Raw genomic sequence first — 15,130 nt, forward strand, 5'->3', positions numbered from 1 at the left:
CAATGGTATTTGGGTCTCTTTATTCAAGCTCGAGCTCAGGCTCTCTACCAACCGTGACAGACCAGGAAGGTGGAGCCCGGAGCCTAGCTTCAGGCAAGCATTTATATAGGCAAGAAAGGGGTATCTGATTGGGTGGCCCAATATGGCCTTTAACATAATTAGCTGGGGCTAGGACCCAAACCATAAACTTGCCTTCTGTTTTTCCCCTGATTGGTGGTTGTTAGGAAGTGAAGTGTCAGGTGTGGGCTTGTAATCTGGGGGTGCAGATTTGTTGGGGAATAACCTAGAAACTGGTGTTAGATGTAGGGGTTACCTGGAAACTGGTGGTAGGTACCGGTCTGTTAGTTAACTTGAGTTCAATCTTAGGTAAGGTTCTCTAAAATGGAGTCTGAACCTAAAAGATTTGGTCTCTCAGACATCCCTTTTTTTGTTCCTGATTTCTGTGTAATTGGTTTAAGCTTTTCCCCTTCTAGGGTGATGCTGACTGTGGGTTTCTCATACTTTTTTGGTGTGGGTTTCTCATGCTTCTATTGTGTTGAGGTATGTTCCCTCTAGTCCTACATTCTCTAGGGCTTTTATTAGGAAGAAATGTTAAATACTTTTGATCTTTAATCTATTTGTGTGGTTTACTATTATTGACTTGGATATGCTGAGGCAACCCTTCATTTCAGGGATAAAGTCGACTTCATGTATGTCTGTATTCTGTTGGCGAGTAACTTGTGAGTTGATGTTCATGAGGTATTTTTTCTTTTTCTTTTCTGGTTTTGCCTGGTTTTGGTGTTGAGTGATACTGGCTTTGTAGGAGTTTGATAGCACTTATATTTCCTTTCTTTCTCTTTTAATAGTTTAAGGATCGACTGCAGATCTTCCTTGAACAACTCCTCCAATTCTATGAATTCGATGAATCCATCTGGCCTTGTATTTTTTTCATTTATTTATTCGGATCTGCCCCTTTTTACTGTTTTGAATCTCCACATTTGTTATGGTTCTGTTTAGGCTGTTTATTTTATTTTTTTTTAATTTTTTAAAGATATATTTCTTTACTTATATTTCAAATGTTATTCCCCGGTTTTCTGTCCATAAGCCCCCATTCCCTCCCCTCCCCCTCCCCCATGCAGATATTCTCTCTATACATCTCCCTTATCTCCCCCCCACATGTTCCCCTGCACTGGGGGTTGAACCTTGGCAGGACCAGGAGCTTCCCCTTCCACTGATGCCCCAACAAAGTTATTCTCTGCTACATATGCAGTTGGAGTCATGGGTCAGACTCATAGTCTTTCGGTAGTGGTTTAGTCCCTGGAAGCTCTGGTTGGTTGGCATTGTTGTTTTATGGGGTTGCAAGCACCTTCAACTCTTTCAATCCTTCCTCTAATTCCCCCCAAGGGGGTCCTGCTCTCAGTTCGATGGTTTGCTGATAGCAATGACCTCTGTATTGGACATGCTCTGGATGTGTCTCTTAGCAGAGATCTATATCCGGTCCCTTTCAGTATGCATTTTTCTAGCTTCATCAATCTTATCTGGTTTTGGTGGCTAGATATATATGGGCCACATGTGTGTCAGGATCTGAATGGCCATTCCTTGAATCGCTGCTCTAAACTTTGCTTCCATATCCCCTCCTATGGATATTTTTCCCCCTTTTAAGAAGGTGTGGGAGCATCCGAATTTGGGTCATCCTTCTTCTTGAACTTCTTGTGGTCTGTGGATTACATCTTGGGTAATTCAAGTTTTTGACTAATATCCACTTATCAATGAGTGCATATCAAGTGTGTTTTTCTGTGATTGAGTAACCTCACTCAGGATGATATTTTCTAGTTCATTCCATTTGCCTATGAATTTCATGAAGTCATTGTTTTTGATAGCTGAGTAGTACTCCATTGTGTAGATGTACCACATTTTTTAAATCCATTCCTCTGTTGAAGGGCATCTGGGTTCTTTTCAGCTTCTGGCTATTATAAATAAGGCTGCTATGAACATAGTGGAGCATGTGTCTTTGTTGTATGTTGGAACATCTTTTGGGTATATACCCAAGAGAGGTATAGCAGGGTCCTCAGGTAGTGGAATGTCCAATTTTCTGAGGAACCTCCAGACTGATTTCCAGAGTGGTTGTACCAGTTTGCAATCCCTCCAAAAATGGAGGAGTGTTCCTCTTTCTCCACATCCTCACCAGCATCTGCTGTCACCTGAGTTTTTTATCTTAGTCATTCTGACTGGTGTGAGGTGGAATCTCAGGATTGTTTTGATTTGCATTTCCCTGATGACTAAGGATGTTGAACATTTCTTTAGGTGCTTTTTGGCCATTCAATAATCCTCAGCTGAGAATGTTTTGTTTAGCTCTGTACCCCATTTTTTAATAGGTTTATTTGGCTTTCTGGAGTCTAACTTTGTGAGTTCTTTATATATTTTGGATATTAACCCTCTATTAGATGTAGGATTGGTAAAGATCCTTTCACAGTCTGTTGGTTGCTGTTTTGTCCTAATGACAGTGTCCTTTGACTTACAGAAGTTTTGCAGTTTTATGAGGTCCCATTTGTCGATTCTTGATCTTAGAGCCTGAGCCATTGGTATTTTGTTCAGGAAATTTTCTCCAGTGCTCATGTGTTCGAGATTCTTCCCCACTTTTTCTTCTATTAGTTTGAGTGTATCTGGTTTAATGTGGAGGTTCTTGATCCACTTGGACTTAAGCTTTGTACATGGTGATAAGAATGGATTGATTTGCATTCTTCTACATGCTGACCTCCAGTTGAACCAGCATCATTTGTTGAAAATGCTATCTTTCTTCCATTGGATGGTTTTGGCTCCTTTGTCAAAGATCAAGTGACCATAGGTGTGTGGGTTCATTTCTGGGTCTTCAATTCTGTTCCACTAATCTATCTGCCTGTCTCTGTACCAATACCATACAGTTTTTATGACTATTACTCTGTAATACTGCTTGAGGTCAGGAATGGTGATTCCCCCAGATGTTCTTTTATTGTTGAGTATAGTTTTTACTATCCTGGGTTTTTTTGTTTTTCCAAATGTACTTGCAAATTGCTCTTTTTATCTCTATAAAGAATTGAGTAGGAATTTTGATGGAGATTGCATAGAATCTGTAAATTGCTTTTGGCAAAATGGCCATCTTTACTATATTAATCCTGCCAATCAATGAGCATGGAAGATCTTTCCATCTTCTGAAATCTTCCTCAATTTCTTTCTTCAGAGACTTGAAGTTCTTGTCATACAGATCTTTCACTTGCTTGGTTAAAGTCACACCAAGATATTTTATATTATTTTAGGCTGTTTATTGACTTTGTGATTTAATTTTCACAGTTTGGCAGAATCTAGAATTCATCTATTTCTTTAAGGTTTCCACTTAATGGAATACAGCTTTCTAAAATATTCTCTCATAATTTTCTGACCGTCTTTGGTGTCTGTTGTCATCTTTCTCTGTTCATTTCTTTTTAAAAAATATTTATTATATATAAGTACACTGTAGCTGTCTTCAGACACACTAGATGAGGGCATCTGATTTCATTACAGATGGGTGTGATGGGTGTGAGCCACCATGTGGTTGCTGGAATTTGAACTCAGGACCTCTGGAAGAGCAGCCAGTGCTCTTAACTATTGAGCAATCTCTCCAGCCCTCTCTGTTCATTTCTATTGTTTGTTTGGCTTCTCTCTCTCTCTCTCTCTCTCTCTCTCTCTCTCTCTCTCTCTCTCTTTTTGGTTAGTTGGGTCAAGGGTCTGTTGATCTTCTCCAAGAACTAGCTCTTAGATTCTTTGATTTTCTTTGTCTTTATTTCACTGATTTCTTTGTTTTTTCTCTTTGTTTGTTTCTTTGATCTACAATTATTTACACTTTTTTCTGATGAATTTTTTATATTATTTTAAGTGTGTGAGTTCCTGTCCTGACTTCCTTTGGTGATGAATAGCAACATGGAAGTCTAAGCTGAATAAACCCTGTCCTCCCTATGATGGTTTGTATATTCTCAGCCCAGGGAGTGACACTATTAGAAGGCATGGTCCTGTTAGAGTAGGTATGTCACTGTGAGTGTGGGTTGTAAGACCGTTATCCTAGCTGCCTGGAAGTCAGTATTGTGCTAGCAGCCTTCAGATGAAGAAGATATAAAATTCTCAGCTCCTCCTGCACCATGCCTGCCTGGATGCTGCCATGTTCATGCCTTGATGACTGTGGACTGAACCTCCGAATCGGTTAGCCAGCCACAATTAAATGCTGTCATTTATAAGAGTTGCCTTGGTCATGATTTCTGTTCACAGCAATAAAACCCTAACTAAGATACTTCCTAACTTGCTTCTTGGTCATGATGCTTTGCACCGGAGTACAAACCCTGACTAAGACACCATCCATAATGAAAGGCACCTGGCCACTTCCTGGCTGGGTCAACCAGACTAACTAACTTGCCCCTTTCCCATGCCTCAGTTCACCCAGCTTCTGCCTTCAATTATCAGCTGATGATACCTTTTTATCTGGGATCTGATCCTGTTACCTAGGAGCTCTACCTCTATTCTTTCTTTTCAGCTCCCCACAATAAAACTTCTTTCTAAGATGCAGTCTCTGTGGCCCATGAATTTCAAACTTCAGATTCATGAGACAAGACAAGAAGTTGATTCTTTTGACCTCTGGCCTTGTTTATTGCTTTGCATCTTGGCTGGATAGTTTTAACAAGCTTTACCTTCCTTGCAATGAAAGCTTCTGGTATAAAGGGCCATATCCTTGGGTGTGTACACAGCCACCTTGTTTTAGGTTCTTCTGATCATTCTCCTAGACTGTCTTTCTCTGCTAACTTTATACCCAGCTGTTAGATTCTACCATTTGCCAGCTGCTCTAAATTTTTGACAATGACTTGAATCATAAATTGTTCTGATGTCATCCAATTGTGTGTAGGCCCCCCTCTGATGGATACCTTTAAAATATTTATTATTTTTTATTATATTTATAATTTTTATATGTATGTGTGTGTACCTGTGTGAGTTCATGTGCCCTACATGCGTGCATGAGCCTCTAGAGGCCAGAAGAGAGTATCAGATCCCCTGAAGCGAGAGTTACATGTGGTTGTGATCCAGCATGTGGCTGCATAGTCTGTAGGACCAGCAATTCTCTACATTGAGCCATCCCAACAGATCTTTGAGGGGTACTTAAAAATTATTTATTTTTGTTGTGTACAAATGTTTGCCTCTGTATATGTGTGTATACTATATATGTGCCTGGTACCCTCAGAGGCTTTAGATTCACTGGAATGAGGGTTACAGACAATTATGAGCTGCTCTGTGGGTACTGGTAACTAAATCTGGATCCTCTGCAAGAGCAACAAGTGCTCTTAACCACTGAACGTCTCTCCAGCTCCAAGGAGAACGTTTTAAGGCCAACTTTTGAAATTTGTTCCAGCCTCCAACAGTGCTGTTATTAGCTATAATTTCCCCCAGTTATCTCTGGAAAACTGGGTATTTTGTGGCTTAGCTTTTCTGTCTCATGAAATTATAAGTCAGTTCTTAACTGTCTACCACCAAGATCTCCCCTCTGATTGAGAGCACCCTTAAGTTGAACTGTCCCACACTGTTTAAAATAAAGTCAGTTCTCTTGGAGAAACCCAAAGTTTCTGATTTAGTGTCTATTCCTCCTCCTTGGCAAAATCCTGGAGTAGATGTGCTTTCCTCTGAGTGATACAAGGGTCTGGCCAGGGAACCAGCTTTTATTGATGTGGGCTGCTGGCCAGTGAGTCAGCTAGGGGGCGTGCAAAGGGAATTGCTACCCTTTCAGTCTGCTGTGCTTAGGAGAGAGCCTCTGCCCAGTGAGTGGGCTTGGTGGGGAAGGAGCCCCTGGCTTCTCCTCATGCTCTCTTGGAATTTATCCTTGACAACAGACCCAAGGACAGGGAAGAAGAAGAATTTTGGCAGCCTCACTCTGCCAGGGAGATACTGGAGCCTTTGCTTGGGGGCTGAGGTGAGAGCAAGCTCCATTTTCTTGGCCATGCCCATCTGAAACAGAGCTCCTTCCATGCTGAGCTGGGGAGAGGGAACACATGGTGGAGTAAGAACCACGCCTTCTTGCTGTGTTCATTATTTGGTCATGGGATATATGGCTCTTTATTTGCTTAGGCTGCTGTCCTGAAATGATAATAATACACATTATTATTAATAATTATTGGTGCTGAGGTTCAAACTTATGACCTCACAGGGGCTAGGCAAAGTAGCCTGCCTTTAAACAACTCGCCAAACCCATTCCTAAGATTTGAAATGAAGTTTTTTAAAAATTGGCTTTTACCAGCTTTGGCTACACCGACAGAAATTTTATTATCTACTCTTTTACTTATTATTACTAACTTATTTTTTATTGCATACATGGTATCCTCAGCCATGTATGTAAACACTAAGCATATCTCTGTGGTGTTCATTCTATTGTTTAAGTAAACTCTAAAGAGACCTTATTATTTCAGTTACATTTTGCATTGATTTATATCAAATCATTGTGATTAAGACAATTGCATGTATGAAGAATTACATAACAATCATAAGACAAGTGTAAATCTTTACCTACAGGCTTATGCAGATCCCATTATAGTGATAATAATTGTAGACTTTTTATAACGTTTTAGCTTCTATGATGATAAAAATGGAAATTTTTTTTCAGAATTATTATATCTGCCTATCTAGCATGTTTTATGGTGTTTTGAGACAGGGTCTTTCTATGTAGTCCTGGTTGCCCTGAAACTTACTATATGTAGACCAGGCTGGCCTCAAATTTACAGGGCTCTTCTAGTCTGTCTCCCAAGTGCTGGGATTTAAGGTATGCTCTACCATTCCTGTCTTTTACATTTTTTTGTATGTGGCATGATCTACTTTTGATCACTTCTAAAATAATTACTTATCAGATTTTTAAAAATGATGAATGCTAAGACATTTCATATTTACATAAAGATTTAGACATTACTGTAGAATTGGCTTCTGTTGTAGAATTAGAAGTTAGCAATGTAATATGATATTAACAGCTGGAAGCAGAAATAATGGACTCATCTTTAGCACTAAGGGAGTTTATGATCTTAGAAGTTGTAAAGTGAGGGTGGAGAGGTGAAATTTAGTATTCTGTGAATTCTCTAGTCTGGGCCCCACCTGAAGCCTGTCTGTATCTCACAACACACATGAGCACCTGGGCTTCCTTCTCGTATGGACACTTATGAGCAAAATGCTGCCTTCTTATAAACACAACTAGTGCCAGGCCTTTTTGGCAAAGAGCCTGGTATGTGATTTTACGAGAATACACACACACACACACACACACACACACACACACACACTCACACACAGATACATACACACACATACACACACACAGACACACACAATCACATACACACAGACACATACATAGACACATAAACACACAGACACACATACACAGATACATACACACATATACACACATATATACATAGACACACAGATATACACACATACACACACAGACAATCACATACACACACAGGCGCATCAACACACAGACACATACATAGACACATAAACACACAGACACAGATACATACACACACATATACACACATACATACACAGACAGATACACACACACACACACACACACACACACACAGTCTATTTAAGACAAAATAAATCAACCACAACAATTTTAGAACTTTTCCATCATGCCAGGAAAGACCCCTATGTATGTTACGGTAATTCCTTTTTTCCTATTTCCTACTGCTTACCAACGTACGTAACTACCAATCTACTTCCTGTAGCTTTGGGTTTCTTGATTCTAGATACATCACATAAGCAGAATCAGTGTCTGTGACTATTTGATACAGTAACTTAGAGTGGTTTTAAAGTTCATTCATACTTGTGATGGTTTGCATAGGCTTGGCCCAGGAGTGGCACTATTAGAAGGTGTGGCCTTGTTGGAGGAAGTGTGTCACTGTGGGGGTGGGCTTGGAGACCCTCCTCCTAGCTGCCTGAGGATGCTCAGTCTGTTCCTTCAGGTGAAGATGTAGAACTTGGCTCCTTCCTGGACGCTGCCACGCTCCCACCTTGATGATGATCGACTAAACCTCTGACCCTGTAAGCCAGCCCCAATTAAATGTTGTCCTTTATAAAACTTGCATTGGTCATGGTGTCTGTTCACAGCAATAAGACCCTAGCTAAGACAATGCTATAATGTGCATTATTGCTACACCCATTTTTAAATTTCAGAATAATATCCCATTATGAAACCACACTTTTTTGGATCCATTTCTGAATAGCCGTTAGGTGGCTATTTTGAACACTTCTGCTGTAGATGTTTGTCAACAAGCTCCTGAGTGTGTTTTCAGTTTCCTAGGTTATATTCCTAGGAATGAAAGTCCTGACATCCCTAACTCCTTGTCTGGTATTTTTAGGGACCACTTTTCTGTTTTCCGAGATCCTGCATGGTTTTACATTCCAATGGTAACAAATGGTGTGATTCTGGTTGTGTGCGTGTCCAGAACAAGAATCCACAGACACAGAAAGTGGATTAGTACGTATATGAAGTTGGTGGGGGGCAGGAAACAGGAGCAAGAGAGCCCTCTTCTATACCTAGTCACACCCATTAGTTATTGCCTGTCTTTTGTTCTGAGTTATCCCAGGAGTGCGAAATAATGGATCCTTGTGGTTTTGACTTCTATTCCCCTTATAATGAATGACTTTGGGCATCTTTTTTACATATTCATAGGCAGTTTACATATTCTTATGGAGAAATATCAATTCAAGCCCTTTGTCTGATAAATTGGTGTTTATCTCTTTACATTATATTAATTTCTAAGCAGTTCCATTATATTCTAGCTTCAAGTCCTTTGTCATATATGTGGTTTGCAAATATATCTTTACATTATCCATTTGCTTTTGGTTTCCACTGAGCACAAAAATATTAGTTTTAAGTTATTTCTTAAAGTGCTTTTAAAGATGTGCATTGTTTAATTGTTTCCCATTATTTTTTCTTTTTAGGAATTTTACCTGTTTGTGTTTAGAAATGTTTTATTTTGAATTATTATTATTATTATTATTATTATTATTATTATTATTATTATTTTGGTGTGAGACAAAAACTCAGTTTTCTATTTTCTTTTTAAATGTGGGTAATTTTTTTGGATACAGAGTCATTTGTAAAAAAAATATTGTTTCTTCCCAATGAATAGTTTTAGAATCTTAAGAAACTGACTGATGAAAAATGTAATGGATATTTCTGCAGTTTGGCTCTATTTTGTCAACCTGCGTGTTTGTGACAGCACCACAGTGTGGTCTTACAAGATCTCGGATCCAAATGTGTCCCCTAACTTCCTTCTTTCCCATCACTGGTGATGGCTCCAGGCTTTTGCATTTACATATGAATTTTAGGATCTATTTGTCACTTTCTACAAACAGCTAGAATTTTCATAGAGAACCCACTGAATTTGCAGATCAATTTAGCATGACTATCCTAACAGTATTAGTTCCTGATCAGGATGCCTTTCTATAATTTATGTCAGTAGTGTTTTGTTGTCAAATTTTGAACTTTTTTTTCTGTGTGTGTTAATTTCTGAGGGCTCTATTTTTCTATAGTTTATTTTTTTCTTTAACTTAGATTGATGTTTACTACTGTGTAGACATGAACTTGATCTTCTCTCTGACTTGTTGGTGAACTCATTTAGCAATTCTAGTAGATGTTTTAAAAAATATTATTTTTTTAATGTGTGTTGTTATTTGGTCTGCATGTATCTGTGCACCATGGGGACACCAGAAGAGGGCATCACATTTCCTAGAACTGAAGTTATGGATGAAGTAAGTCATGAATGCTGGGAATTGAACCCAGGTCTTCTGGAAGAGTAGGCAGTGCTCTTAACCTCTTAGTCATCTCTCTGGCCCTAAATTATCTATCGTATTTCTATTTCTCTGTCTATTACCTATCTATCTATCTATCTATCTATCTATCTATCTATCTATCTATCTATCTATCATCTATCTATCTATCTATCTATCTATCTATCCATCACATCTATCTATCTATCCATCCATCACATCTATCTATCTATCCATCCATCACATCTATCTATCTATCTATCTATCTATCTATCTATCTATCTATCTATCATCCATCTATCTATCACCTATCTAATCTATTATTTATTCTTTGAGAGCTGCCTCTCTGGCTGGTCTGAAACTCACTCTATAGACCATGCCATCCTTGAGTTCAGAGACTTACCTGCCTCTGCTTCTCAAGTGCTGGAATTAAGACTCAAACCACCATGCTCATCTCTAGAAGATGTTTAACACGCTCTTTTGGATTCTGTTTTGTTTTAATTTTAGAGGCACGGTCTCACAGCACAGCCTAGGCTGATATCAAACTTGCTTCATAGCTCATATTGATCTTGAACTCCAGCTCCTCCTGCCTCATCCTGTTATCACAGGGATATGTTATCATGACTATTTGTGAATAAAATCATGTCACCTGCAAAAGGAAAGATCATTTTGCTCATCTCCTTCTAGTCTGGAAGCTTTTGGGTTTGTGCTTTCTTGATTAGGCCATACTGGCTAGAATTGACACTAAAACTGAATGGAGGTAGTGAGGACAAAGGTCCTTGTTTCCCCCACTGTGTGAAAGAGAAAGCTTTCCGGTTCTCCCCATCAAGTGTTGCCAACTGTATACGTTTGTTTTTTCATATTGATATCCTTAATCTAACCTTAGTTTCATACTGAAAGTTTCTTTTCTTTCCTAATCTGTTGCCAAAATTTATTTTAAAACCCTTTGTAGAATGAGGAAAATTATGTAGATACACCCTTTCCCTACTTTCCAACATTTTTTTCATTTTAGTTCAATTTAAAAAGAGATTTGTTGGGGACTGGAGAAATGGCTCAACAGTTAAAAACACTGACTGCTCTTCCAGAGGTCCTGAGTTCAATTCCCAGCAACCACATGATAGCTCACAACCATCTGTAATGGGATCTGATGCCCTCTTCTGGTGTCTGAAGACAGGTCAGTGTAATCATATACACAAAATAAACAAATCTTAAAAAAAATTGATTTTACACTTCTAAAGATGTGTGTGTGTGTTGTGTGCAGAAGAGTGTAGATGCCTATGAAAGCTAGAAGAAGATGTTAGATCCTTTGGAGCTGGGTCCCAGGTGCATGTGAGCTGCCCAGTGGAGGCCCTGGGGACTGAGCTCAAGTCTTCTGTAAGAACCATGTGTATTCCCCACTGCTGCAGCCCTTATTTTTCCATTCAAGTTCATCTACTCAGAAAATACTTACTGAGACGATATGCGATAATAAAGTAATTTTAGGAAATTACTGCAGATTGACTGTTCTGTAGAAGGAATTTTTCTTCACCCTCGGATGACGCTGAATTTATCTCCCCGTTTCTCTCTTCTCTCTGTATGAGTTATAAACAATTTATACTTGTTATAGAGTTAAATTAATGTACTACTGACCAATGAGGGTGGCATTTTGAATCCTTAATTTGATGTCTGGAAGACGTCTTTCACCAGCCTCTCAGGTTATGGGGATGGATTTATGACATATAATTCTATGTGGTAGGAAATCACCTTTAGAAAGGTGGTAATGTAGAATATAAAACTAAAAACTAATACTTTTAACATTGGCTAATCCCATTCTTTTTCGGTGTTTGGGATCAGACTAAGGGTATTTCACGCAGTCTGTAAGTGCTCTGCCATGAGCTGTATTCTAGCTCTGTCAACTGCAATTACTTTTGGTTGTTGGAGGGAGTGAAGTAGTTTGAAACAGAGCCTCCTTGTGTAGCCCAGTCTAGATTGAGCCTCTTGAGTGCTAGGGCCACAGGTGTATGTTACTATGTATAACTGTCAGGTGATCTTTAGGTTGACCTCCTAAATGTTAAATTTAGGTGACTTTTGTCTTGTTATCTAAATATCCAGTATCATGTAACATCCTAATACACCAGAGAGGTGCTTCATTATGTCAAATATTCTTTCAGAAACTTAAGTTAAGAGATAAGGGGGCTGGAGAGATGGCTCAGTTGTTAGAGCACTGACTGCTCTTCCAGAGGTCCTGAGTTCAAATCCCTACAACCACACGGTGGCTCACAACCATCTGTAATGGGATCAGATATCCTCCTCTGGTATGTATGAAGATAATTAAAGCATAATAAATAGATAGATAGATAGATAGATAGATAGATAGATAGATAGATAGATAAATCTTTACAAAAAATTAAGTGATAAGGAGATTGGGATGCTGGGAAAAGAAGGTAAGGACAGATAAGCTACACCAGATCCAATGGATATTGTTTATCTATCTGGAAGTTTCTAACTTTCTGGAAAAGAATGCTCCTCTAGTGATCCCATCTTTCCTGCTGAAAGGCTGGCCCATTCAGGAAAGCCATGCTATAATCACTGCTAAACAGAAAATGCAAAAGGAGCTAGGATGCTCTTTCAGGTTGTCCAGTGGAGGTAAACTGGTTTGAATCTCCCTGGTCTGTGACAATGGTGGCTTTCCTGACTTCCGTGTGTCATTCCCTCTCCAAAGAAACAGGTGCAAAAGGAGGAAGTAGCAGGTGTGTGCGCCCGCTCTCACCGCTTTCTTTCTCTGCCAGGCATCCAGTGGGCTCTTTTGGTGCAATAAAGTATCTTAGTTCATTTATGCCTCTATAGTAGAACATAACTGTCTGATAAGATGCTAACATAAATTTATTGCTGGCAGCTTTGGAGGGTGCAATTCCTCAGCCAGGGACACCAACAGTTTTAGTATTTGATAAAGCTGTCTGTCCTTGTTTTGCAATGTGACACCTTGTAATTTGCCTGAACCTTTACATGGAAAAAGGCAGTAGGGTAAGAGACAAGAGATCCTGTCGAAATGGTGTTATTCCCACCCATTATAGTTTAGCCTGCATGGCCTAGGTTTTTTTTTTTTTTTTTTTTTTTTTTTTTTTTGTCACATTTCCTAATTCTGTTACAATTGCAATTAAATTCAAACGTGGGTTTTGGAGATGACAAATGCTGAGATCATAGCATAAGGACCAAAGACTTCAAAGTCATTGCCAGCTAGAGCCAGAGAGGGTCAGACATTATACGAGGAAAGCACTGAAACCACAGTTAGATGTGGTTTTCATGAATGAGTAAGCTGTGGAACGAGACAGCTCAGTTTGAGTCATGCGTCATCGCCTGGCATAGGATAAGAGGCCAGAAAACAGCAGCTATTCCGAGACGTGTGGGTAGGCCATCCTGATGCTTCGGATTGGTGGGGTGCAGTATCTTGTCACTTCCAAACCCTGATTCAGAAAATAAGGGAAAATAACCTTAAAAGTGTTAAAGATAGCTAATTAACCAATAAACACTGACATTATTAGACCAATGTAGTAAGCATTATCTATTGAAGTTCTAAAGTGTCTGCAAATTCATGTCAGATATATTCATTTTTGGTCAATACAGTTTAGCATATGACCAAAGTTCTATTATGAATATCCATTCCATTTCTATATTTTATTTATAACCATTATTTTGTGTTTTTAAAATATTTTATTTTAAAAATTATGTGTATATGTGCATCTCTCTCTCTCTCTCTCTCTCTCTCCCTCTCTCTCTCTCTCTCTCTCTCTCTCTCTGTGCTTTATGTTTGTGTATGCACACATACACAATAGTAGAATGCTCATGGAGACCAGAAGAAGGTGTCCGATCACACGGAGCTGGAGTTACAAGCCTTATGTGTTCCCTGCTATGAATGCTGAGAACTGAACGTGGGTCCTCTGTAAGAGCCAGTCACATTCTGTACTACAGAGCCACATGGCTGCCTTCTATTTCCTCTTTAGTTAGTCCACCATGCTATCAGGTATCTTCACTAAAATGATTTCTGTACCAACTGGTTTGTAGTTGCAAATCTGAATTACAGATAGTAGAGTGGATTCTCCCTCATAGATGTATTTGTATGGCTTCTTTGATGTCAAGGACTTTGAAAATAATCAGTACATGGCTGGAGAGATGGCTTAGATGTTTTCTGGAAGAGCAGCTCCCACATGGCAGCTCATAACTGTCTGTAACCCCAGTTCCACCCTCACACATCCCAGCAAAACACCAATACACATAAAATAAAGACAGACAAAGCTTTAAAAGTTCAAAAGTAAATAATTATTGTAATACTGCAGCCATTGGTGTATTGATATTTTTAAAATTTATTTTAGATTAATTTATTTTATTACTTCATGTGCACAGGCAGCTTATGCGTACCTGGTATCTGCAGAAGTCAGAAGAGGACATTAGACCCTGGAACTAGAATTACAAATGGGTGTAAACCACCATGTGGGTGCTGGGAAAAGAACCTGGGACCTCTGCAAGAACAAAAAATGCTTTCAACAGCTGAGTCAACCCTCCAGCTCTGTCAGTGTGTTCTGATTTTAAGAGGCCTCGTGCCACTGTGGATGACTTGTGAATTCCCTGAGTTTTTGATGACATAGTCACCTTGCTTCATAGGGAAGTCTGCAGTGACACATTGATGCCACTTCTGAAACTATTATATTTTAGGTGTAAGAATGTCCCCCATTGACTTGGGCTTGCATATTTGATCTTCTGCTTTTGGTAGTGTTTGGAGAAATTATAGAACCTTTGGAAGGTGGGGCCTCACTGGAGGAAATAGATCTTTGGGGTTGAGGTGGGAGTGGGTTTTGAGACTTACAGCCTGGTCCTATTTCCTGTCTGAGCTGTTTTTTACACACACACAGATGTGAGCAAGCAGCCATGTGCCCATCATGCTGCCATGCCTTTCGTGACCTGATGGGAGACCTTCAAATAATGAGCACGACTAAGTCTTCCCTCTTTAGAGCTGCTTGTTCTCAGGAGTTTGATCCCGGCCATGAGACAATGAATTAAAATAGATACCATTTATATCGCACTTAAGGTGTCAACATTTGTTAAACATCGCCCTCCTGCAGTGGTATAAAATCAAGTCCTGATTTCCTTTGTTATAAGAATGATCTCAAGTCTCACTGGGTAATAGTTTTGTCCTACAGTTGCTTGTTGGAGGCTGTGGAGTAGGCTCGGAACGCTGCCGCTCAGTTGGAGTGGTTGTCATTATTTTTTCTTGTTCGGGAGAGATGGCTCAGCAGTTAGGAGCACCGACTGCTCTTCCAGATGTCCTGAGTTCAATTCCCAGCAACCACATGGTGGC

Source organism: Rattus norvegicus, chromosome 2 (genome assembly GCF_021556685.1).
Source record: "Rattus norvegicus strain SHRSP/BbbUtx chromosome 2, alternate assembly SHRSP_T2T, whole genome shotgun sequence".
Lineage (NCBI taxonomy): Eukaryota > Metazoa > Chordata > Mammalia > Rodentia > Muridae > Rattus > Rattus norvegicus.